Here is a 24,923-nt window from a genome sequence, read left to right on the forward strand (position 1 = left end):
AGCAAATGTCCCTGATAAAATTTGCAAAACTCAAAAAAAAACCCTCAAGCATCCTCCTGTCTGGGTGAAAAGTGAAGGGACCCTTCTGTATTTACATTGCAGCAGAGGGTCTCTTCGTCTATTGTGTCAGCTTTCTGTTATCCCCAAAGTACTGTCATTCACACGCTGATGGCAATTTTTGAGATTTTGGTTTGTTGCATTGAACAGGACCAAATCTTTATGAAATTTAACAGTTCAGCTGTACCAGGTGCTTGAGCACAATCCCTGTGCCATGCGCATTTGCCTCAGCCACATCAAGTGGTTTGATACAGGTCAGCAGCAAATGCATTTCAGGAATTTCAGCTACTGGCGTCATCTGCCAAGGGTTACACAGATGGGAGGAAGCAGGAAAGGTCATTTTTAGGAGTGAAAAGCATTCTTTTGCATTTATTTTTCCCAACGTTGTTATAAAGTTATAACTGCCAGGTAAAAACATGTTGGACCAAAAAATAGTGCTTTCAGGAAACCTAAAGAGTTATCACTAACAAACTTCCACAGCAAAACAGCTTTAATTGCTGTTACAGAGAAATGGAGCTTAAATCCCAGCGCATTTGTAGAAAGAGACATTAAGGGCAGAGGAAGTGCTTGGTCAGTGCAAGCTTCCTGTTGGGTATTTGCAAAGACCTCAAAGCTTTTTAAAAGCAGAAGTGCACCATGCAAGGCCAGCAGCAGCTCTGCACAAGCCTCCCAGCTGCAGCTGGATGTCCTACGCAGCAGTGTCACTGGTGTCACCTGGAGCGGGGTCACCCTCCCCAACACAACCCCAGGTCTGATACAAACATCCCAAAAGACCAATCCGAAAGTAAGCTGCACCATCTGGGAGCGCGAGACACACAAGGCCACCTTCCCAAAATGATGACTTCGGTGGTGACCAGCTCGCTGGGGGTCTCACTGCAGCCGGCAGCGACTGAAGGTTGAGGAGCAATCCCGCCTGGTGTTGAACACTTCGGAGCAGCGTTTACTGCCTCCGGGTAATGATTTACAGGGTCTGATTACCCATTTTTCATTACGACCAAAAGTGAGATTAAAATGTTTTGGAGGCAACTGCTCATATCAATCTCCCGGGCGCGGGCAGGGAGCGTGGCTGTCACTCCGGCAGCGGTGGCACAGCAGCTGCCAGCGCTGCTCCGAGGGGGGGAATCATTAAAAGCAAATACCTTCTCGTAAGATGGACCGGAGACAGGGAGAATTACAGCCAGCCAAAGAGGGTTTCTGAACGCTGGCCAATGCACACACAAAAGCAGCCAAAATGTACTGACCATCTTCTGCTGCTTTCATCTTGGAACGAAAAAAAAGCCTGAAAGCACTAAAACAATACGAAGCGTTGTATAGGAATACCACATCTATTTTAAATATCTGTATTTAAATCACCTGTTCCTTTGCACCTAATCGGGAGCAGAAATTAAAGCGCAGGAAGGATCAATGGCTTGGAGCTGCTCCAGCGAGGCAGGGCAAAGAGGCATGGAAAAGAAGGAGACAGAGCATCGAAGTCCCTTCTCACTTGACTTCAAACTGCACGATGATGTCCACTCAATGCAGGAGAAAATTTAAAAAAATAAACAAATGCCAAGCCAAAAGTCACAATCCCTTTTCAAGGGATTTTGCAAATACCTGAGCAAGTGCAGTTACCAACAGTAGCTGCGTCTGAGTGCCTGCTCCAGCCCGGTAAGAGATGCAGCTCAGAGGGGTGTTGGGTGTGCTGCACATCAAAACTAAATAAATCATAATTACAGACTGCTTTGCTCTGTTGCAAGGGGAGACAAACATTGCTTTCTCTGCCTGTCTGCCCACCCCCATGCCTGACATTACCTTTTTTTTTTTTTCCCTCTGAAAATGAAAAATAAAAACATAAGCCTTTACTGTAATAATTTACTGCTGGGGTCAAGAACATGCTCCAGGGGTGGTAGTGGCAAAGAGGAACTTCAGTGGGAATACAAACAGATACTTTCCTCCTAAACTGCTTTGATGTGCCATTCCTACGAAGACTGGCTTTCTTCCCTTTATAGCTTTGGGCCTGTGAAGACTTCACACTTTTTTTTTCCTTCTTTTTTTTCCTCCCAGATATCCTTAATGCAGGACCCCTTCCTGACCTCACAGTAATAACAAACAGGAGATGAAAAAATCCGCGTGCCTTCTTATCAAAGCCATCTGCAGAATTTAAGCTTTCATTTAAAAATAAAAATTAAGCTTCTAGCCTTTAAAGGTCGTAGAGATAACCTTCTCTACGTGAACTGATCCACAGCCATCCTCTGTTTCTACAGAAGGATAACTCCCGTGTCAGATTTCCTTCAGGTCCCTGACTGCTCCCCCTCTCCAAACTCGCTATTTGGGGAAAGGGGGTTTGCAGATAGCATTGTCCTGACTTTCCCAAGCATCACCTGCTCCCCACTGATGCTTAAAGCTGATAAGCAGAGGCAAAGTAAGGCTTTTGCTGGAATCTCCACAGGTTCACAGGACCCAAACGTAAACCTCTGTAACAAACAGGCATGTTTGTACCTGAGCTCAGTACCCAGGAGTCTCATTATAGCTCACCAATAGAAAACACCTCTTTTGGGGAGGATTCATCTCGCCAGCCTCCCACGTCTGCGGGCACATCTAGGCAAGGCTCCTCAGGCACCTTTTAGCCACCGACCTGAAGGTGAACTGCTCTCAGGATGCCTGAGGCTGAAATTAAGGATAGCCTCGGAGCATACAGCCCCTACTGGAGACGCGGCAGGGAAGTGATTACAGCAAAAATGTGCAACATAGCCAGGAAAATACGGCAAAAATGACTGCCCCAGATGACGGATGAGCCCCGCTGAGGAGATGAAATTTTCCCAAGTCCTCAGTTAATCACAACAGGGAAAAACCTTCCCTGGCTTCAAAGAGCCATTGCTGTGATGTTGACCACAGAGACAAGCCTTGCTGGCCAAATTGGTAGCAGCAAGCATTCGTTCATCATGTTCAGTCTCTTATCTCCAAATGAGGTCCCTCTCTCCCCTGAGAGTGCAGAAGGGAAAAAAAGCCCAAACCCAACAAATAAAAACAGACATATAGAGAGACCAGGCACATCCCCGGATAATTGCATATTGAGAAAGAAAGCGGTCATTCATCCATTCTGACCCTGGCAGACAACAAGTTCTAGAGGAGAAATATGGAATTGATTGTATTTATCAGCAGCACAGAGAGACACAAGTATTAACAATTTCCTGAAGGCTACGCAGGTAATCTTCATAGTGCTCAAGGGCCATCAAGGGCCAGGATGAGCAGATGGATATATGACTTCCATCTTTCCAGGTCAAGAGCGTGAAGCATAACTGCCCACTAATACCTGTATGTTTTTCTTTTTCAGAAATAACTAATCCATTCGAAAGTCTCCAAGCTATGGGTTCATTACCTTACTTTGTAGCCATTCCGATTTTTAATGACTTTTGTTGGTAAGAAACAGTAGCATTTCAAAGTAAAAGATTTCTCACGTCAACTTTGAGTCATCACATCTTGTTGTGCTTTCACCAAGAAAACCACACCTTCAACAGCCCTCCTGTGCATCCACATGGAGGGGTGAAGACACCAGCCAACGTTCTCTTTGATAAAAGCAAATACAGCAAGATCCTTGCTTTTGTGTCTTTTTTTTTTGCAGCAACTGAAGTTTCCTCTGATCTCTGTTCAGTACATGCATTACCAGACTAGAATATGATAACAGATTTTTTTTTGGTTGTACCCACTTTGGAGACAGAATCTCTTCTTGGCTTCTCCTTTTATGCATCAGAGGACTGAATTAACTCTTTTTGCTACAGCACTGCACTGAGAGATAACCTCCTCACTTTTCAGCTACCTTTATGTCATCTGCAAAGATTTCATACCACTGACTAGGTTCCTGCTAAAAATATTGAGCAACATCAGCCCAAGAACTGTTCCCAGAGGTATCTAGTGAGAAACTACTTCCTCGCTGATATCTTCCCACTACCAACTACAGTGTGACACACGTCATCAAACTGGTTTTTAATCCACCTAGCACGTGCTGTTACGTCTATACAGGCTTAATCAAAAGATCTGGTGTCACCAAGTCCAATGCCTCGGAGAAACACAAGTATACTGCAACGGCAGACTTTATATTATCAAGCAGGTCTCTAAATCCTGGACCGGCAAAAACTATCTTTATAGATGTGCTATTTCCATAACAGAGTGGTATCAAGGGAGCTTTTGCTTTACCTAACAAAACGGTGAACTATGAAAGATTCAGGAAAGGGACTGAAAGAAAACAAAAATAGTTCCAAAAAGAAGCATATATGGAACAACACATAAAGGGGAATAAAGAAAAAAATGAAGACAAATTCAGACTGAATCCAAACTGAATATTTTGTTCCCTGTAAGAGTAAAAAAAAAATAAATCTGTAAATTGGTCTATTGTTTCCTAGACTAAAACTGTCTAAGTGATGTGTTCCAGCAAGAAGCTGTAAGAATAACTGAGTAACATATCGTTTCCATCATTCACAAAGGTTAATAACGGTCCTTTAGGGTCTTAAATTCTTTGACTTTTTCAGACAGAATAAGTCTATGCCTATGTTAACAAGAGTATGAGGTAACTGGAGCAGGTCTGTAAAGCAAAATAACTTGTACTGAGGACCCCAAAGCCATACTGAGCATCAGGGAGATATGCTCCAGCCTGCACTCGTGGCTGCATGCCCACGCTGCCCCAGGTGCACCTCTCCTAGCTCAGTTTCCAAAGCAGAGGCTACTCTGGGGACTCTGGGACCGTTCCCCAGCCTGAACAAAAACCCAGTAAGTGGGGACAACCAGATAAGCTTCCAAAGGACCCTCTTGATTCAAACAGACCCACGCACGTGTCTACAGCCTGAAGAGTTAAAAGGAAGATGAAGGCTGGATGCAAAAGGTGAGAAGATATCACCAAGGTGACCTCACCAGTTTTTGAGTCAGGACAGAAAGTTCCTTTATTTAATGATGTATTTTGGGACTGAGTCTACTGACAAAATGCAAAGCTGCTAGTAACAGGCCTAAGTAAGAGGACGTCATCAAGAAGCTTACCAGTAACAAAAACAGCCAGAGGACTCAACTGGCACTGTGTCCCACCACATCAGGCACTGCAGAAACGGTGGGATGCTGCCTCAGAAAGACAGGACAGCTTGGTGAGCTCACTTCAGGCGAGTAAAATGCAGATACCTGTGCCTGCGTCTGTAGGAATTATGGTTGGTGGTATCATGAGTAATCCCCAGGACGTGCCCAAGCGCTCATTCCCCCAGTTTAGTGCTTCCTTCAACTATTGTGTGGGAGAGGAACATGGTCTCACCACGAAGCCCTCAGTGTAGATGAAAACCAAGCATGCTGGATGACAACTCCCACAAAACACTGCAGTACTTCCAAATGCTTTTTTCCCCCAGCTTTAGGCCATTTTTTTTTTCCCTTTTGTTTCTGGTACTCTTTGTCTGAAATTGTCTGAGCTTTGGCCAATATATTTGATTATTTCTATTTTTACCAGAAACTAAAAAGGCATCATCCATGGAGTGGGGCACACCACTCTTTTTTTTTTTTTTTTTTGGCTTTCAAAGCATCCATTTTCTCCATTAGATCACATCTGTTTGCTTTAGACCTCAGAAATAAATAGCAGATGACATTATGCTGCAGTTACTGTATGTGTTTGCTTTATCCATTTTTGTATTTATTGAAAAAAAAAATTCACTGGTGAATGCTTCCCCAAGTGATACCCTTCCCATTTGTATCTGTGTTATACAAATGTATTATATACCCTTGAAATGAGGTACCCCTTGTTTCTGGAGACAACCCCACACTGTTCCCAAATGCCGCGATGAAACATGCACACTGACCACACTGACCTTACAGTAGTACTAAGAGGTCTTTCCTTGTTAAATCTTTTTTTTTTTTTTTTTTTAATTCAAAATCTTGGTCAATTTGGCAGTGTTCCTTTCACCCAGGCCTTCTTAAGGGATGGGAAAGAAACAGGCTTGGGTTAGTATAAACCAAAATGTATTTAAACAATTCTCAGAGGGTGCCCGTTTGAAAAAAAGAAGAAAACGGCAAAACCCACAAACAAACAAAAATCAAATTTGTCCTGCCATCAGCGCTGCTGTGCTGCTCTGTGGCACAGCACGCTGTAGACATCGTCCCTAAAGAAATGTGAAAAAATAAAAATAAAAAAAGGAAAAAAAAATATCCCGGCATCAAGCATCCTCCTCCAGGACCTTCCCAAAGAAAGCCACCAGGAACAGAGGTGGCGCTGGCCATGTCCAGACACAGCTTTCTGCTGCAACAGGTCTGAAGGCTTTCACTCAAAACAGTCAAAAGCATAGAAAAAAACAGGGGTCCGACTGATGGGCAAGGCTTTGGGCAACTTTACAGCTCCCAAACATCGGATTTCCTTCGGGTCAGCCAGCTTCGTGCTGCAGGACTGGGTCTGTGCTGCCAAGGGCACCACGAAGATGCTGTTGTGCGTGGTGTCTTCTCACCATCCCTCCCCACCCAGTGCCTGCTCCTCACCACAGGTCCCGGGTCCCCGATGGCACTTATCAGAGAGAGAAAAATGTGCCCTCTGTCTCTCTCCTTGTAAAGCACAACTGTGAAAGAAGGTGGATGCTCCTCTTCAGTCCCCTCCAGCACAAGAGATGTTGCTAACGTTAAGGGTTAAAAACGAAGTGTGCAACAGTGAGAGCCTCCTCGGGGCCCAGGCCAAGACTGCAAATGCAATTCCTCCAGGAATACAGGCACGGAGCAGGCATGCATATTTAAAAACAAAAGGCAAAATGCTACCAAGCAAAACATTTCCCTGCACGCACACACTGCTCCCTGCAGGGAGGGAGCGAGCCACACAAGACAAAATCTGGCCACCTCACTCAATGCCCCGGCTTATATTTAGGAAAGCAGGGAGGCAGCTGGGCCAGATGATCAAAGGAGACATTATTAGAGCATCACTGCTAATGCCTAAAGCAAACACGAGGGGACTGCATCTTAGCAATGCGTTTAGATTGGAGGGAAAATGGCCTTACTACAGAAAAGCGAAGGACACAGAGCGGGTAGCTCCCCATGGAGTTGCACTTCGTGCAGTACGTGTTTGCATGCTGTATGATCAGACTAATTTAATCTTATAGCCAATATACAGCATGAGGGCTTTGTGGTGGGGAAAGAAAGAAATGTGAGGGGAGGGAAGGGTTCCACTCATTTTTGTTAGGATGCCTAATGACTTCTGGTGTTAGAGAAACATAAATAGCTGTATCATCATGAAGCAGAGATTAGATTTAAAATAGATTTAAAATATTCCTTGGAATGCAAAAAACAGATTCTTACAAAGGTCTGGATTGACACGTGGAATAAGGCCATTACTTGTCACGATGCCCAAACAAGTGGCACTTCGTGGAGGGAAGACTTATGAGAGCGCTCCTCTCTGAGACAGCAAAGACAGCTCTTTGCTCTTCAGGAACAGAAACACATTGCTATCTCATCTGGAGCACGAGTGATTTCCCTCTTTAATATGCATGTGAAAAGGCAAGTAGTTCAGCTTTAAAAGTTTGCTTGTTTCTCCATGCAATGAACATCAAGCTTCACAAAATAACGGTTTTGGTGGTGGTGCGGTTTGCGTGGTTTTGTTTTTTTTCTTTTTTAACAAAAACCCTCAAGCAGTAATTTTCTGCTTGGTGATCAGTGACCCATTTCATATCATCCGCTACAGGGCAAAGCACCCTTAGGATGTGATCGCTGAACTTGAGCAGGTTTGGTATCAAAGTCTCTGCTGATTCTTTCTCCTTTGTGCAGTGTCCTAGAGCAGGTTAACTGGCAAGCTGTCGCACACTTAGGCTGTTTTTTGGGGATCGCGAGTTGTAGTAATATGTGCATGGCAGGAGTCCTGATTAACATTTTCTTAAGAAATCTTTACACTGGCATTAAGAAGTTTTTCTGAACTCTTGAGGGCATGCACCCCCCTCCCACCTCGCTAGCAATGCGATGTAGTCCCACAGTGTGACGATGTCAAAACCTTACTCTTAGCAGCCCGCAGGATCCCAGCCGAACGTGGCAGTCAAGTCTGTCACTTGCACCTGGAGATGAAAGAGGATGGCAAGGCAGAGCCAAGCCTAAACAGCTCCACGCTTACAAAAATGTGTGTTAATGCTGCACGGCTGTGCCTGGAATCAGCCTCGTGGCTGCTGATGGATGCTGCTCTCTTCTTCTTTCTGCTAATCCATGCAATGAGAGAGCATCGGTTTCGAAAACTCACCAGCCCCTACTATCATGAGAAAAGTATATCCAGTGCCTCAAGGAGGAAGGTTAGATTTGCAGCAGTATTCCCCAGGGGAATTGCTTCAGTGTCCCATCCAATTGACTGCAGTGGAAACGTCATCACACCTCAAGTGTCCTCTTACCCATGGAGGGCTCTCATCTCCCCTGCACCGGAGCAGCTCACAACAGCAAATGTATTTCTTACCAGCATCACTTCTGCAAGAAAGGCTTTTATCCCTGCTTACAGGCAAGAAGTAAAAATCTGTGCAAGTACTCGGTATCAAACTCCCTCTAAGATCAAGAGGAGCTTCTTCTACACTTGTCAGGATCTGGACCTACGTGATTTGCTGAAAAGCTTCCAGTGTTATCACTTGCAGGATAAGAAATGGAGCCTGCAGAGCCCATCCTGCAGCTGTTCATCCTCTCCAAGGCTGTCACACAAACAGGAGCCCAAAGGTGACCAGTGGCGTGCTGTCCCCGGGTACTGAGCGCTGCCTACGCACCACTCACGTCACATAAATCTGCCCCAGATCACCTCACGGATCCTCTCTACCATACCCAGGAGCTGGGTAAAGGAGAAAGACATCAAAGAGCCATGGGATTGTCTCATCAATATAGGTAGGGATGTATTAGGTCACAAAATTGGTCTACCCATGAGGAGAGCTAGAACTTGCCTTAATTAATTAGAGAATGATGGCTTCGTCCTCCTTCCCCAATGTGGATGTTACATGACTCCAGACTGGAAAAATATTTCAACACTGCAGATGAGCACAGCAGTCCAGAGTCTACGCGAGCAGTCTGCTTTATTCCCAGCTCAGCCCTGACCAGCCTTGCCAATGCAGCACCTTCATTAACCTAAATATGAGATTTAAACAGAAAATAAGGCTATGGCATCTCTAAGTCCAAACGTTGCTACAAAACCTACCCACTGAGCAAAAGAAAGATAACCAGCAAAAATGGGTTGCTCGGACTCTATATCTAGGGACAACACCATTTCCTTTACACTGCTCTGATTTTCACAAGCTGAGTATCTGGCCATGTATTCGTAGGGCGTGCATTGCACACAGATGGATGGATGGACTGGATGGAGGGAAGTTGGGGTGGATGAATGGGTGTTGACCGCAGATATCACTAGACCTACAGGGATCTCCTTTGGGTTCACTTTCCTTCAGTGTCCCAGCTCTAGATAGTGTGAAGAAGGACACAGTAAAGACAGCTCTGCAGAGATCTTTTCTTAATGCAGAACTCTCAACTGTCTGCTCGGCAGGTCTCAGTTTTGAGGGGAAAAAAAAAAAAAAAAAAACATGTGCGGGTTGTTTATTCCTACATCTGTTAGGAATAATAATTCCTACATTCATTATCTGTTTACTTGTCATAACCAAGATAAGATGAAAAAAGTCAAATAAAGACCATGAATAAATACTATATATGGACAGGAAAGAGTGCCGTTAAGCTTATTTGAATCATGCTAAATGCAACTTGTTCATGATTAACCTATATATATTAACCAGAAACCTCTCAAAAAATAAGGCAATGATTTGATATCAATGCCGAAGACCTCAAACTTCTTTATTTGGAGAAGTCCTCCATAAAGAAGAAATAATTCTTCATACTGCATCTCTAGTGTACTGTAAGTTCTTAGGCTTCTACAACACCGAAAAGACATCGTGTACACACAGTATGTGGGCAAGGGAAGTATCGCATGTATCAGCTATCGTGCATGACACCCAGACAGGACACCGACACCTGTCTTGTGACCAGTTCATGCAGTTCTCAAAGTATCCCCTCCCGGTGCCCATGGGAGACCTTTCTACCAAGTGCAAACAAACGAAAATATAAAGCACATTACTTTTTATTGTGTAAGTGCAATGATAGGAAGTAGAATGATTGACAGAACCACTACAAAATCAGCTCCAAAAAATATAGCTGCATGGTTTTTTTTTTTCCCTTCTAAGTGAGCTTCAACAGACCATTCAGCTGCTTTCTCCTTTACACCCTCCTTTTTTTTGTTGTTGTTTAAATCCCTTGGGGCAGAGCCAAGAATCTCAATGTGCCACAATAACCACGTTTACTTATTTCCAACTCGTATCCGTAGTATCATATCATATCATCTCAACCTGGCATCGACATGGTGCTTTTCGCCAATGAGCCTAGTAAGGAATCCAATCTGTTCCTCATTATGTGATGCTTGGGAGATACGGGAGGGTAAAAAATGGAAAGGAGAGAAAGGGGAGATAACCAGGGCACCAGTGGACAGAATGAGAAATTGGTTAAAAATGGGTAATGACAGACAAAAGTGTGAAGGAAAAACATGTTGCTGGGACGTAGAAAGAGTGAAAAATAAAAATACGGTGAAGCAATGAGGAAATGGGATGGCTGGGAAGGAGAAAAGCAACAAGACAGCCTGAGTCAGAGTGAGAAATCCTGTAGAAAACAAACCCTGTTGGAAAGGAGTCCTGTCCCTCCCTAAAGTGTAGGCTTTCTGAATACTTCTTCCCAGAGCTTAATTTGATACTTCTTCCCAGAGTTTAATTTGCTGACAGAATTGGAAAGAAAAAAAAAAAAAGAAAAAAAACACATCAGAAAACAAAAAACTTTCAAGGCAGGTGAAAAGCACCAACCCACTCCCGACAGTCTGTGATTTCCTTTAATTGCAAGTGAATAATCAGGTTCCCCCCAGGGCAAAATGTTAGTGAAAAACCAGAACTAAGCAAGCAAGGGAACACCTGCTTAATGAGTGGATTTCCCTTTCCAGAAAATCTGGTGTATAGGTACATTATGCAGAGCCACAGCAGAGTTTAGGTGTGGGTGTGAGTTTACACAGTCGATTAAGCATAATTTAATTACATTTAAATAATTAATAATGAAGCATGTTTTAATTGCATATAAATTCTATGCTGTACAATGTTGGGCACCTCATAAAGCCCAGCTCGCACACATGGGGCAGTGCCAAGTCCCTGCATGTGCGTGCTTTGGACACGGTGTGCAATTAGTCCGATGCATGTCATTATTTCGTTTGCAACCTGACTCTTGCAGGGCACAGAACGGACACAGCTCTGAGGGTGAGGGAGCCATTCAACATTGGTTTTAATCTGCTGCATTACATTATGGGCCACAGAAAATAAAAAGACAGAGGAAACAAGTTGATGACTAGCTAAACTGAGCTTAAACTGGCAGTCAGGCTAAGGCATCCACATGATACTGAAAGCCTGGTCTCATCTCAACCTACAGGTGCCTCCCTGGAAGTATTTAAGATATACGTGGACATGGCATGATGGGACAAGGCTTAGGGATGGGACTTGGTAGGTTGATGGTTGGACTTGATGATCTTGAAGATGTTTTCCAGCCTAAATGATTCTACCATTCTGTGATTCTCCTGAGAGTCTTCTCCAGAGTGCCTCTGCAAGGCTCCCTGCTCAGCACACAGATTCAAAGACCATTCATTCCTCAGCCACAAGCCTCTTCCGTTTTTCTTTTTCTTTTTTTTGATACGATAAGGAAATCCAGATGCTTCATTTCAGTTGCCTGCTGGAGCTCCATATATACTGCTGAGGCTTTATTTAGCTATCAGAAGTATGCAAGTATGGTTCTTGTCCCTATGCTTTCAAGTCTCCCATTTCTAAAACAGCTGCTGACTAGGTTTGCCATATACGGTTTGGATGATGGTGTGATTAATACCAGTTTCCCTGGAACTAGCTCAGGTTGGTTTCCACATCTCACAGCTAATTAGTCAAGAAACAGAAGAAGCTCTTTTGGGCCAGAGGCTGATCCACATAGCAGATTCTGAGCAGACTGCAAGATAAGGGCACTGAGAGATGCCTGAGGCAGTTGCATTGCAGAGGAGTGGTTATTTAACTCCTTTTGGACACCACCAGACTTCTTATGGCATCTATGCCTGGACACAGTGAGGTTCCAGGTCACCTGGATGTGTCAATATCTCAAAACTCACCAAAAACAAAATGTAAGGGTTATTTGCTCCAATATGCACGAATAAGCAAGCTGGAAAGCAAGGGAAGGGACACGATGGATAGCTTGGGAAGCAGTATGAATAAACATTTGCTGTTAAATTCACAGTATTTAAGTTCAGAAAGCTCTATCAAATCATGCAGATTGATCTGTACACCACAGGTAAGTATATGACTCCCAGCCACTCCAGTACAGAGCCTGGGAATCTGTTTTTCATTGAAGCATAGTTTTGTTCAGCTAAAACAAGAGCCAGCAAGACAGCCAGCCTAATTTGAGTACAGAGAGAAAAATCCAGCGCTTTCAATGATAATTTGTTCCAATGGATTGTGACTCTCTTAAAAATGCAGCTCACTTTCTATGTGAATTTGTCTGTCTCCAGCTTTCAGACACCAGTTTGTGCTATGCCTTTCTTCACTGGATTGAAGAGCCCTTTAGTGCGAAATGTTTTCTCTCCTTGAAGGTCCTTAATGCTCACAGTAAGGAACTAGCCATTTCAGACAATTTTCCTCTCAAAGCCTGTTATTTTAGAGTAACCGCATACCAAAGTTAAAAATCACAAAGTGTCTAGACTAGTGAATTCACTCTGATAATGTGCCTACCAAGCAGGATTATTGGCTAAAGCTCAACTTAGCTGGTCAACTGTGTAATAATGTCTTGTTTATCTAATACTGTTACCAAAGGCTTTACAAATTGCCTGTATAAAGTCTGCCCGTCACCGAAATCACTGCAAACTGGTCGTTGTTTAACAAGCCTGAGCGGCGCTTTGCTCGTGGGCGAACACAGGCCCACAGCCACGGGCGAACACAGGCCCACAGCCTGCCCCAAGCAGGGGGCCGCCCACTGGCACGCCTGCTGACACTGCTGTCCTGCTTTTCTGGGCTGCTCGAATAACGTTAATTACCACAGAGGTTATTAGATTCCAGTGTAACAACAGCCCAAAACCAGGCTGATATTTTAACCTCATTTCTACAGTGAGGCCCTGGCCCAGGCTGCCCAGAGAAGCTGTGGATGCCCCATCCCTGGAGGTGCTCAAGGCCAGGCTGGATGGGGCTTTGGGCAACCTGGTGTGGTGGGAGGTGTCCCTGCCCATGGCAGGGGATTGGAAATGGATGGGCTTTAAGGTCCCTTCCAGCCCAAACCATTCCGTGATTCTACACAAGAAAAGACTGTTTTGATTGGCATCCGCATTAAATGCTATATGGGCAACAACAAGCGGGTGTGCACACACACCAGCCCACTCTTGTTGGAGTGGCGGTCAGTACCACCACCTGTTGTTACGGTTGCCCTAAAATCCTTTATACAAACACTGTTTTCAGTGGCTTACTTGCTACTCGTCCAACTGTAACCACTTAGCCTGAGATTTTCCAGGCCCGACCGTCTGCATCACGGTGAGCCCTTTCGAAATTTTTACTGAAGACAGTACAACTACTTCATTACAAGTGCTAATAAAACAGAGCTGTCTGAAAATTTCCACTGTCCTTGTGTTTGGGCTTGAAGTTGGCAAAGGGAGCAGCCTTCATGTCAGAGATCTATTTGCTTTCTTTCTCTGTTTCAGTGCTGGCTGTTTTCTCTCCTGAAGTTAGAAGTGTTCCAAGAACTGTCGCTCACAAATGCTGGCTGCTCGTTTCCTAGAAGCTCGGAGCCCATTTTGCGGTGTCCCTCCACTGTTTGGTGTGATCTACCCCATATAAAACAGGTCACCTTGCACTACTGCTGGTAATGGGCAGTGCCAGGCCTTGCTGCCTGCTCATCCCAGAGCTGAATTCAGGCACTGTGCACACCGATGTTCTCGGTGGTCTCCCAAGACAGAGAAAGAAAGAAGCATTTTTGAAAACATGCTTAAGTTTGAATAAAAACAAAACCTGGAAGAGTGCAAGAGAATAGGGAGAAGAGGTTATGGCAAAGATGCTGAGGAGGAAAAACAGGGAATTAAAACCTGCAAAGCAGGTTCAGGAGATTTGGGACTCCCACAGAAACAAGAATGCAGCTTTCTGAATACCAGAGAAAAAAGGGCCTGTGACCGTGAGCCCAGGAAGGAAAACAGTGCAATTACACAGAAGTGAAAGAATCCCTATTGCAGAGTCAAACGCTGGGAAAAAAAGAAGTTAGCTTCCAATGTGTTTCGACACCTGAGTTCTTCCAAAATTATTCTGCAATGGAAATAAATCTTTGCGGAGGTTAATCGTTCTCTATTCAAGCCCTGCCTTATAAACGTTGATTAAATAAGGGCCTCACTTTGAACAGGGAGGAGATCAGAGCTTGATGGTCAGTCCAAACCCAGGCACTACCCAGGGAGGGGACTGCATAAGGTGGCAGCCACCAGCAGCCCTGATGACACGATCCTTTTGATTCAAAGCCACGCACAACGCAGGGCACGAGGAAGGCAGCAGCCCTTAACCCAGCACGATGGCACCCTGAGAGCTCGCCTTCCCCATCCTGGTAATCCTCTCGTGGCAGACCTGCCCTCAAAGGACAGGCAAACAGGCAGCTTGTCCTCCCAAAGTCAGTCAACTTGGCTCTTTTATGACTGCAACAACTTCCATTTTTGTTAAACAATGAATATAGATTATTGTTTTGAAGTTTACCTGCCCAAACCCATCAGCAGGTTGTGTTTGCTTTTTGCTACAACACATTGTTTTCTAACAGGAAGGCAGAATTATCTGATAGGAAACACAGCTAATGTAGCACAAGCAAGTTATTAAATGGAGTCCAACTGGGCGCATGATGAGCAATCCCGAAAACACAATTCAAGGGGTGAAACACCACCATGCAACTGAGCATAATAACCTGCTTGCAAGGCTTAGAGACTGTGCGACAGAAATAATTTTAAATCAATTGAGTTACTGTTTCTTGGCAATTTGATAGAAAGGAGAAACAGTGTAATTGGCAATCAAGTACTCCTTTGGGAGCTTCCAAACAGCCAGCTGGATTTGTAAATGCATGGTAATCTGCTGGGGCCAAATCCTGCAGCTGCTTAAACAGCGGTGTAAATTGCCCACTGGGTGTAAATTACTCCAAACATGGATGTAAGCAGCAGAGCACTACCACTGGTATGTCAGAGAAATGCTGCTTTTGTCCCAAACTGTAAACACAAACCTGTTTTCACTCCTCTGCCAAGGCAGGGAGTGCACTGAATGCAATCAAGCACAGATCTACTTACCCTTCGCTTGCTAAGCTGCAGCCAAATATAGCTCAGGGATGAAGACACGGTCTGCATGATTAATTAGCTGCCTCCTTTATCTAACTTTCCTTCAACCTTTATATGCTTAATAATATCTATTTATTAAATCAATGAGCTTACGTTTAAAACCAAGTCCATCAGTTTATTTCAAGTCACTGTATAGATGGGATTTCATTGCAGGAGCAAATAGTGTGGGCAAACTTCAGCAGTCAGCTGGAAAAAGCATCTGGGAGGAGTGAGAGGGACACAGATTCTCAGCTCAGCTCAAAAGGACATGCACTGCTATGGTGCTTTCAGGATTGTTACAGGGTTTACTCTGAAAAGAACCCCATTTCATTTGAGCTAATAATCTGTTTGCATTGCTGGAAATAATCTCCTTCTAGTATTGATTGTCTTTATTTGATAAACACAAAATTTAGCTAAAGTCCCTTGCCATGAAGGAAAATGAACTGGAAGTGACCTTTCTTGCTTACCAGACAGACTGTTGGGACGAACAAATTCAAAGATAAATTTTCTCCAAAGAGCAAGGCGCTTCTTGCTCATGACAGCATCTCAAAACCATCCAACCTGCCACCTCAGGTACCCAACTGAGGAGGATGGCACTTTGTCCTGCAGGGCCCCTCTCTGTCCCTTACAGCAGGAGCCCAGACAACCAGCCAAAACTATGCATTTAATTCTAAATGACTGAAGTTAGGTAAGATGAATCCTAGCCCATGTGGTCTCTACAGGATGCTGATTCACAGCAAATCACCGGCATGTCTCTGACAGGAGGGCAGACCTTCCACAGAGCATCTCCAAAGAGCTTCGTTTTGGTGGATTCCTAACAAAAGCCTCTCTTTTACATAAAATTAATGAAGGTTTCTGCTGTTCCTCTGTATCCATACATCTCTTCTAACTTCTCTGAAAAGGTGAGAGGGTTCTAAATCCTAGTCCCACAGCAGCTCAGCTATTTCTTGAGAGGTGTTTGAAGTCGCTCATAAAACCAGACTCTCCAGCTGCAGGGGCAGGCATCCTGCAAATAAATCCTCCAAGGTTGCTCTGAGAGGCTGTGAGATGCCCAGTGGCTCAGCCAGGCCAGCACCTTCTGAATGCCCTCCGGTAGTTTGATATTCCACTAAGCGCAGCACTTCAGGGGGGTTACAAGCCAAAATGGGGTCAAATATGAGAAGTTTAGGGAATGTGCCCAGCTGACAACTACTGCAGGACTGGTCGTTTGTAAGCAACACAAACAGTGGGGAGGAATAAATTCTTCCCAGGCGAAGAATAAATATAAAAAATAACCTACTCCATACAATTCTATACCAGTAAAGAACACAGGCTCTAGGAAACCAAATTTTCTCTGCTCCCATAAAATGCCACTCTCCATGTTAAACAAGGCAAACAAATTGTACAAATGCAACATAAGTCCAGGAAAACAAAACAGAACAAAGCAAGTTTCGCATCCCCTAAGGAAGCAAAATCACGTAGTCCATGTCAGTTCCAAAGGTTCAGACTGAAATTAGCTGCCTCCAGGTGTAGTAATTCATCAGCGTGGAAACTGAAGATGACTTCTGTTATTCTTGAGCCATTTGAGAAAGATTACTTCATTCTGCATCTGGCCTGAGCCTGTTATCTGAATGTCTCTCAAGAAAAGTGCTCTAACATCCACAAGAAGTGAGTGTTTTAGAACCAGAACAGACTAAACAGTAGAAAATACAACGGGAAGTAAAATACAGCACTTTTTCCCCAGAGATGGCTCCATTACAGTTTTCAGTAGTGCAAAGGACCACAGAATTACTTCCTTTCTCCTGGTTATGATTAAATGTTAATTTGGAAAAATGTACCATAAAAAAAAAAAAGGAAACTTTAAGAGTTGAGGAAAGAGTCTGATGGTCTTAAAGCCAAGACCAAATCCCACCACAATCGATACAAGCTGCTGCTGTCTGTTGTTTACTTTTTTTTTTTTTTCTATTTTTTTCCCTAGGTTTGTACCTTTTTCTTAGTTTATTTGCTGGCAAGCCTCCAAATTTTCCCATCTGAGCCCACAGATTGCTGGAAGACCTCCAGCCACTCTTGCTTTGCATCACCTTTCCCATGGTGGAAAAGCCAGGTAAGCAAATCTCCCTCAGCCAGCCAGGAGCAGGTCTGCAGGAGCAGCTCCCCGGGCCCCCTGCTTTCTTGCAGAGGAAATCCAGATGTAGGTCCTGGGAGCAGCCCTGCCAGTCCCCATGGCCGCTGGTGATGTTCAACCAGGCACATCGTAGAGATGCAACCAGCAAGCAGACATCGAGGTGGATGTCCTGGCCTCTGCCAAGAAGGGTGTATACCAACAGTCATGGATATGGGATGAAAAGTAGGGTGATTATTTTTTTTTTCACTTATAACAAGGATGGATATTGTACTAAAGGCTACTGTAGCATGCCTCTGGGAAGCAAAGCTCAGGCATGGGTCTATCGCACAGAAACACCAAACCCAGCAGTCTCCTGAGATAAGGAACAAGAAAAGAGCTCCCTGGAAGACCTTGGAGAAGAAGAAGGGAGTGGGATAAGACAGTTTATTTTTGGCTATGACTAATACAGCATTCAGAATAAATGTTTCACACCCGACTTGAAAGAGAAAGGAAAAAAAAAAAAAAAAAGATCCATTTGTCTCTATTAACAACCATAAATACAGTACTTCAGCCTTCTCTTTGACTAATGCTGTGATTAAAAGGTATATAAAAAGAGCTGGGATTTCACATTTGAACCTGAACAGCAGGGATAGAAATCGTCTTATTTTAGCTGTTTAAAGATTAGGAAGTCTATTGTAAGGTAATCATTTTAGTTCCCATTATAATTCCTGAAGAAACAGACCCCCTGCATGTGCCTCCAAAACAACTTTTTGACTTACAACATTAAAATGCTATGAATACTGTTGCTGCTAACCTAAGAGACGACAGTGGGAAACATTCGAAGACTCTCCTCTCAGTACTGTGCCTATTTGCTAACCAAATAATACATGACATTTACTGATAGGAACTTTTATGAATTGGATAGGACTAGTTTGGAATTTTTCTCCAAAAACTGTTTTGTGGTGGAAATATCTTCTTTCTCTTCTCCCTTCCTTCTTTCTTTAACTAAAAGTGAAATTAATTCAATTAATTTAGAATTTATAAGCTAGAAAAAAAATCAAAATTAAAGAAATTTTCTATTTTGAAAGTTTCAGAACTAAAAAATCAGTTTCTCAATTCAGTGCAAAAATTCAGCTTAAAATGCAATGTTACCATTCAACATAAAAAATAAAAAGTCTTGAATTGGAATAGTTCACTAAACCTACTCCTGAATTTTCTAGATTCTTCGTTTGTGAAAACATTCAGTTCTGGCTTTTTGGACCAATTCAAGAAGGAAAAGCCTTCAAAATACCAAAGCTAGCCCTTGATAAAATCAGTTCCTACCTAGACCATACTTCTGTGGCTCCTAGTCACCAAAAGTTTGGGGCAAGATTAATCATAGCCAAGTAATATTCTTGTTAGTTGCTTGGATTTCAGCTTCTAGAAACTTCAGTAGAAGGATAAAATAACAATAAAAAAAATATATCAGTGCTCCCTCCTTGTCTAATAGGATGAACCTGAGCAATCTCTGAAGTCAGTCTTTCATTCCACAATGCCAAATGGACTGTGAAATTGTTTACCTTAATGGATAGTGCTGGTTTCTTTTAGAAATAGAATGAAATTTATTGGGTAATCTAAACCAAGACCACTGAATTTGATTAATTTTTAGTGAAACTGCTTCTGTTTTTTTTTTTTTTTTTTTTTTTTTTTTTTTTTTTTTCACATGGCCAACAGTTCACTAGGGAAGGGGAATTTTTAGCAGTCACATCTGTACCTTTGTTAGGCACTGGGAGCAGTGGTGCAAACATCTGTGCTGACACCACTTGGGGTGGGAGGGGCATAGCCCATTTCCCTTCGTTGTCACCAAACCCTTGGCTTTTTCACTGAGACCTACCAATATGGGCAACACATCCTGCTAAATGAAACACAGGGCACCCTCTCTGGATTTTAATCTTTGATGCAAGAATTACCATTTTCCAGTAACCACAATGTTGTGTACTTGAAATTTCAAATACAAAAATAATAACCCAAAAGAAAGTAAACATATAATAAAAAAATAAAAACAGAAGAATCACTGTGTTTTCATCTAAACAGATTTAGACTCAAAATTTGTTTAGTGTACTGGCCTACTTCAGGGATTAGATCATCAGGCCCCTTTAAAAGGAATAAATGGAATAATCTCCTCTTTTAAAAAAGACTGCATCTGGACATCATTGCTCTAACCCAGAGTCTACAAACCACAATTAGGGTTATGGCAGTGATAAATGGGGTTACAGGCCATCCAAAATTCAATCTCATTTGATGTTCATGTTAGTATTAAAGTAACATAAGGCCATAACAGAAAATAATTCAGAAACTACTGGACAAAACTCTGAAGGAAAAGATCCAATATCCCTTCTGAAATTAACATCAATGATGATAAATCTTCGTGGTCTTAAAAATCTCTTTTAACATACAGGATAGCTTCAAATCACTTCCTGCGAGTTATCAAGCTGATATCAGATGGCAACATTATCAGCCCAGGACTATAAATGAAAAAGTCTGCTTCCACAAACAATGCCATAAGCCCTCATACATTTCTTCAAATTTCTCTTTGGAAAACGCTGCCAGAAGCAATCATACAACACACGACAAGTACACAGCACGCGAGGAGAAATCCTCCCCCGTAAACCCAGGCGCTCCCCGCGAACTTCTGAAGCAGACAGTTGCAGCATTTGGGTTCTTCTTTATTTTATTTTATTTTTTGAGGGAACATAAGAGGAAAAGAAACTTAAGATTACCGAAACTGCTATAAATACCAGATGGAGAAAATAAGGCGAGTTGTAAAAGATACAGGGTAGAGACAGAAAACAGGAAAAACTCCAGGATAACGGACTCCCTGATTCTCCACCCGCCCTGACTGTCCCGCACCATGGAAATATGGGCACCCAGGAACCTCACAGTGTGAAAAATAATGAAAATAGAGAGCAGTTGATTTTCAGCATAATGTAAGTGCCACAAACAATACTCTCTAACTTCTGAATAAACAAATTCAAATCCAAGGAAAATTAGACAGGAAGCATTAATGCTCTCTGGTATTTATTCACATATAATTTATACAAACAATTTATAGAACATATCTGAGACATTCTACAAGGTTTGCTTTTAAATCTGTCTTCCTTTCAAATTAAAAGAAAATAACATATTTCAACTTCAAATGCATTTAAATTAGGGTCTTAACCTGAAATCCGCTGCAGAAAAAAATTCAAGCCCTTATCTTGAAATCTAATGGAATAAAAGCTCCTCTTTGCAGCTTACAAAATTCAGACATGATTCTGGGTGAAAGACGAGGAGAGAAAAGATTCCCTTTCTCCCCTCTCAGGAGACAAAAGCATAGAACGAATCTTTTTTCAGTGAAAACACTGAAGTTCCTACAAAAGAGAGTAAAATAACCTGGATGAAATCACCACAGTCCTCTACACTGAAATTATCTTTTTTATAATCTCAGGAGCACAAACCTTTTGCCACGCATTGCCAAGACTAACAACAAAACAAAGAGCCAGCCCACAATGCACCAAAAATCATGGCATTCAAACCAGACAGCGGCAGAACCGAGAGCAGAATGGGAAAGTCTACTGGACCTAAACATGGAGCTGGTGGGAGAGAGCTGCTCTTTGGCCTGATAACTCAGGGTCCTTAAGTCTCACCACATATGTCCCTAAGGTTTAGATATTTCTGGATGATATTTCTGGATGATCTTCCTGTTGTCCCACCATGTTGTCAACACATCGGCCCTCTGGCCATGCTGCTCGTCTTGCCTCCATCTTGGGGCCCAGCTGGTCTCTCCATGGACACACCAGGTTTTCCCTGGTTGATGTGACTTGGGCACAACACAATAAACAAAGGTTAAGACTGCAGATCACAGAGCCTAAAACCACAAATCGAAAGGTTCCTTGGCCCAGCTTCCTCATGAGAGTGGCAAACGTTAAGAACCAAAACCAGTGACATTTTCTGAAATCCCAAAAGTCAGTTTGAATTTGATATAAGGTTATGATTTCTCTCCAACTACCATTACATACCTAAAGGTTCAGTGTCTAGTCCAATCTGGTTCGATAGACTTGCTTTGCAGCCAGTAGAAAGAGACAGCCATCTCCAGATCAAAAATCACCCGCAGCACCTCAGCAGGGCCCGTTACAGACAAAGCCCAAATGACTAGATGAGACACGACTCATAATTTCTAGATGACCAACGTCAAGTGTGTGCCGCATCACCTGACCAGCAAAACACAATGCCATGAAGTGTATCAAATACACAACACCAACTAGATGCAAATAAACCTCTTCTTGAAGCACTCTTCCTCCCAGAGCCAGAATGAGTTTTGGTCCTTCCCACTCTTGCTAACAGGCTTTTACGCAATAGAGAGACATTATTATGAGGTATCAGAAGCTTATGAGGGATAAATACAAAGTGTGCTGATACTTATATCACTGTGAAGAAGTATTCTAGTAAATGTGACAATTGTTTCAGGGAAACAGCTTGGAAGTGACCTCTGGCGCAGGTTGCGCAGGACCATGTCCAGGTACCTTTTGAAGGTCTCCAATGAGGAGACTCCACAACCTCTCTGGGCAGCCTGTGCTGGTGCTCAGTCATCTGCAGAGTACACACAAGCTTCCTGATGTCCAGAGGGAACCTCCTGTGTTCCAGTTTGTGCCCATTGCCATTTGTCCTGGCACTGGGCACCAGAGAACAGAGCCTGGCTTTGTCCTCTTTGCACCTTCCCTTCATGTATTAATAGACATGGATGACTTCCCCCTGAGCCTCCTCTTCTCCAGGCTGAACAGTCTCAGCGCTCTCAGCCCCTCCTCACAGGAGAGGTGCTCCAGTCACCTTGGTGGCCCTACACTGGACTCTCTCCAGTATGTCCAGGTCCCTCTTGTACTGGGGGGCCCAGAACTGGAGACAGCACTCCAGGTGAGACCTCAGGTGAAACATTGCAATGAATTTATGAGATAAACAGGCAGTGATAAGGGGAAGATAGAGCTGCATGGAGGAGGCCCTGGCCAGCTGAGGGCCCGCAGTGCTGAATCAGCATGGAGGCACCATGCCGGCATCTGAGACAGTCTGTCCTGTAAAAACAAGAGGTGAATGGAGCTCTCTTTAAACTGGAAGAGAGCTACAGTCATAGACTGTGGTACTCATGGTGGACTTCTGTAGTCAGATCAAAGTTTGACTTTAACAAAGCTTTCACTGTGGTTTCCGCTACTCCCTGTAGCCCACTTGAAGGGATCTGCACTAGTTGGGTAGGCCACAAGATGGATGAGTAACTGGGTGGACTGATGGGCCCGAATAGCACAGGTTTATGGTTCAAAGCATCTATGTCTCAGCACACGTCCATTGGCTCATCATGACAAGGGTTTCTAAAAGGTCATGTTTGGTATCGACACTGTACAACCACAACTTGGATGGTAGGATAAAACCCACCTCATTAAGTTCACAAATGACACCAGTTTAGGAGGAGCATCGGATATTATGGAGGACTGGGATGCCCTCCAGAAGCATCGCAATAAGATGGAATGGCATGAAAACGGTTGACATGAACCTCCCAAAACTTCAAAAAAGGCCCATGCCAAGTCTTGCAGAATGCACTAAGCTGGGACGTGGTGGAAGCAGAGTGACAGAAAATGTCATGGTAGTCCTGGTGGACAACAAACTGAGCATAAACTGATGCATCACTGCATGGCTGATCAGATACTCGGCTGCTTTGGGTAAGCCAGAAGGGTGAGGGAAGTGAGGCCACATCTGAATAGCAGGTCCAGTTTTAGACTCCCCAGTGCAAGGAGATTAGGACAAACTTTTGTGCACCCAGTAAGAATTCTGGGGAGCAAAGCATATGATGTAAAACAAGAAGCTAAGGGACCTGGGTTTGTGTAGCTTGGAAAGGAAAGATTAAGTGTAGAAGTGGGGACTCTCATTACAGTCTTCCCCCACCTAAAGAGGGGCTATAGAAAAGAGAGAGCACAGAGAGGCAACAGTCACAAGTTGCAGCAGAAGAAATTCCTGTTAGAGGTAAGTGAAAGCTCACAGCAGTAAGCACTGGTCAAGCAGTAAACCAGTTCTGAAGAGGCATGGAGCAAGAGTATGGGATGCAGGACCTTCTAGTCTCAAAGTTTCTGCAGTTTTATGATATTCTTTGAAATATAGATTGATATATTTTCTGTAAAGTCAGACTTTAAAATTGCTGTGTATGTTCTGTCCTCAACCCGCTGGGCCTGTGCTCCCATCTGCAATGTGATAATAACATTAACATTAAGGACGAAATCCAGCTCCAGATTCACATTCCTAAATGTAGGTATCCATGTGAGAGCCAGACACCTACGTTCCCCTCATACTCAATGAATGTCTAATACTTAAATCAGTTCCCTCCACACTGGCATTTAGTGCCATTTAAGGTTCCCCAGCATATCTGAGACATCCTCAAGGGACTGACAGATATGACAGAAATTGTGCACGGACCAATGCTCCTCTGCAGTTAGAGCAGGAGACCAGGTAGGCTGTACTGGGACTTATTAAATGAACTTCTCAGAGCAGTTCAAGTGGATTCATCTATCAAATGCAGGTTCATACTCAGGAACTCCTGATGCCAAGCCTACATGGCTACACTTACAAGTCTGAACCTGTGGGTGAATCCTAACCACAAGTTCCACAAGCAATTAGGGTTCTGATGAAAAGAAGTTGAGACACAGTGAGGAGTGAAGAGCACCAAAGGAAGCCCAGTAAGTGTAATGGAATCTATCCTCAAGAATGTTAAAAAAGGTAATCTGAGCCCCAGTAAATGAAAGATAAGAAAAACAACAACAACAAAAATACGAAGTAATGAACAATCTCAGAGAAACTGTGCTTTGAATGAGCAAGAACATACAAAAATATCAGCACTACTAATAAGGATCTTATAATTATCGAGTGCTTGATAATGCAAACCCAGAGAGAACAAATCAGATTTGCACAGGCACTTCCCCATCTCCCAAGTTTTTTGACTTTGCCACCTTGATCATACTCTTTTTGTGCACTTTCAGTGTGCAGTATTCCAGGCACAGTCACAAGTACATGAATACTAAAGGGTGAAGTTTTCAAAGACACTCAGTGTTGGATTAACATTTCTCTCCCTGAAGAACAGGGTAATTTCTTTATGCTTCTGACATCTTCCTCCCTCTCCTCCCCAGCCTGAGATTTATAATGCAATTTTATACAGCCTTACTTTTTCTTCTTGAAATCAGTCCTGCAGCTTTATGAATTACATCCATAACACCATGTTCCGAACACCTATTTTAAGGAGTTGCTTTTGTCCTAATAGTTCATACAGAAAATCGTCCGAAGCTGGCAAAACTCCAATAAAATCCACATTCAGTTATTCCATTAAGGAAAAAAATGAGTACTTTTGCATATGCACTACCCTACAATATAAACTAG

General features: G+C 43.3%; 1 protein-coding gene and 1 long non-coding RNA gene across 25 annotated transcripts in view; both read right to left on the reverse strand.

Annotated features, from left to right (window-relative positions):
* The window catches only part of FAT3 (FAT atypical cadherin 3), a 419,605-nt gene that overhangs the window by 277,860 nt on the left and 116,822 nt on the right, over window positions 1–24,923 (reverse strand). The window lies entirely within an intron of this gene.
* The window catches only part of LOC310901135, a 71,125-nt gene that overhangs the window by 23,015 nt on the left and 23,187 nt on the right, over window positions 1–24,923 (reverse strand). Inside the window, exon 1 of the long non-coding RNA XR_014585626.1 lies at window positions 1–24,923. This exon is cut by the window's left edge and continues 19,290 nt beyond it; it is cut by the window's right edge and continues 23,187 nt beyond it. This is a non-coding gene — a long non-coding RNA (uncharacterized lncRNA).

Source organism: Anser anser (genome assembly GCF_964211835.1).
Source record: "Anser anser genome assembly, chromosome: 1".
Taxonomy (NCBI): domain Eukaryota; kingdom Metazoa; phylum Chordata; class Aves; order Anseriformes; family Anatidae; genus Anser; species Anser anser.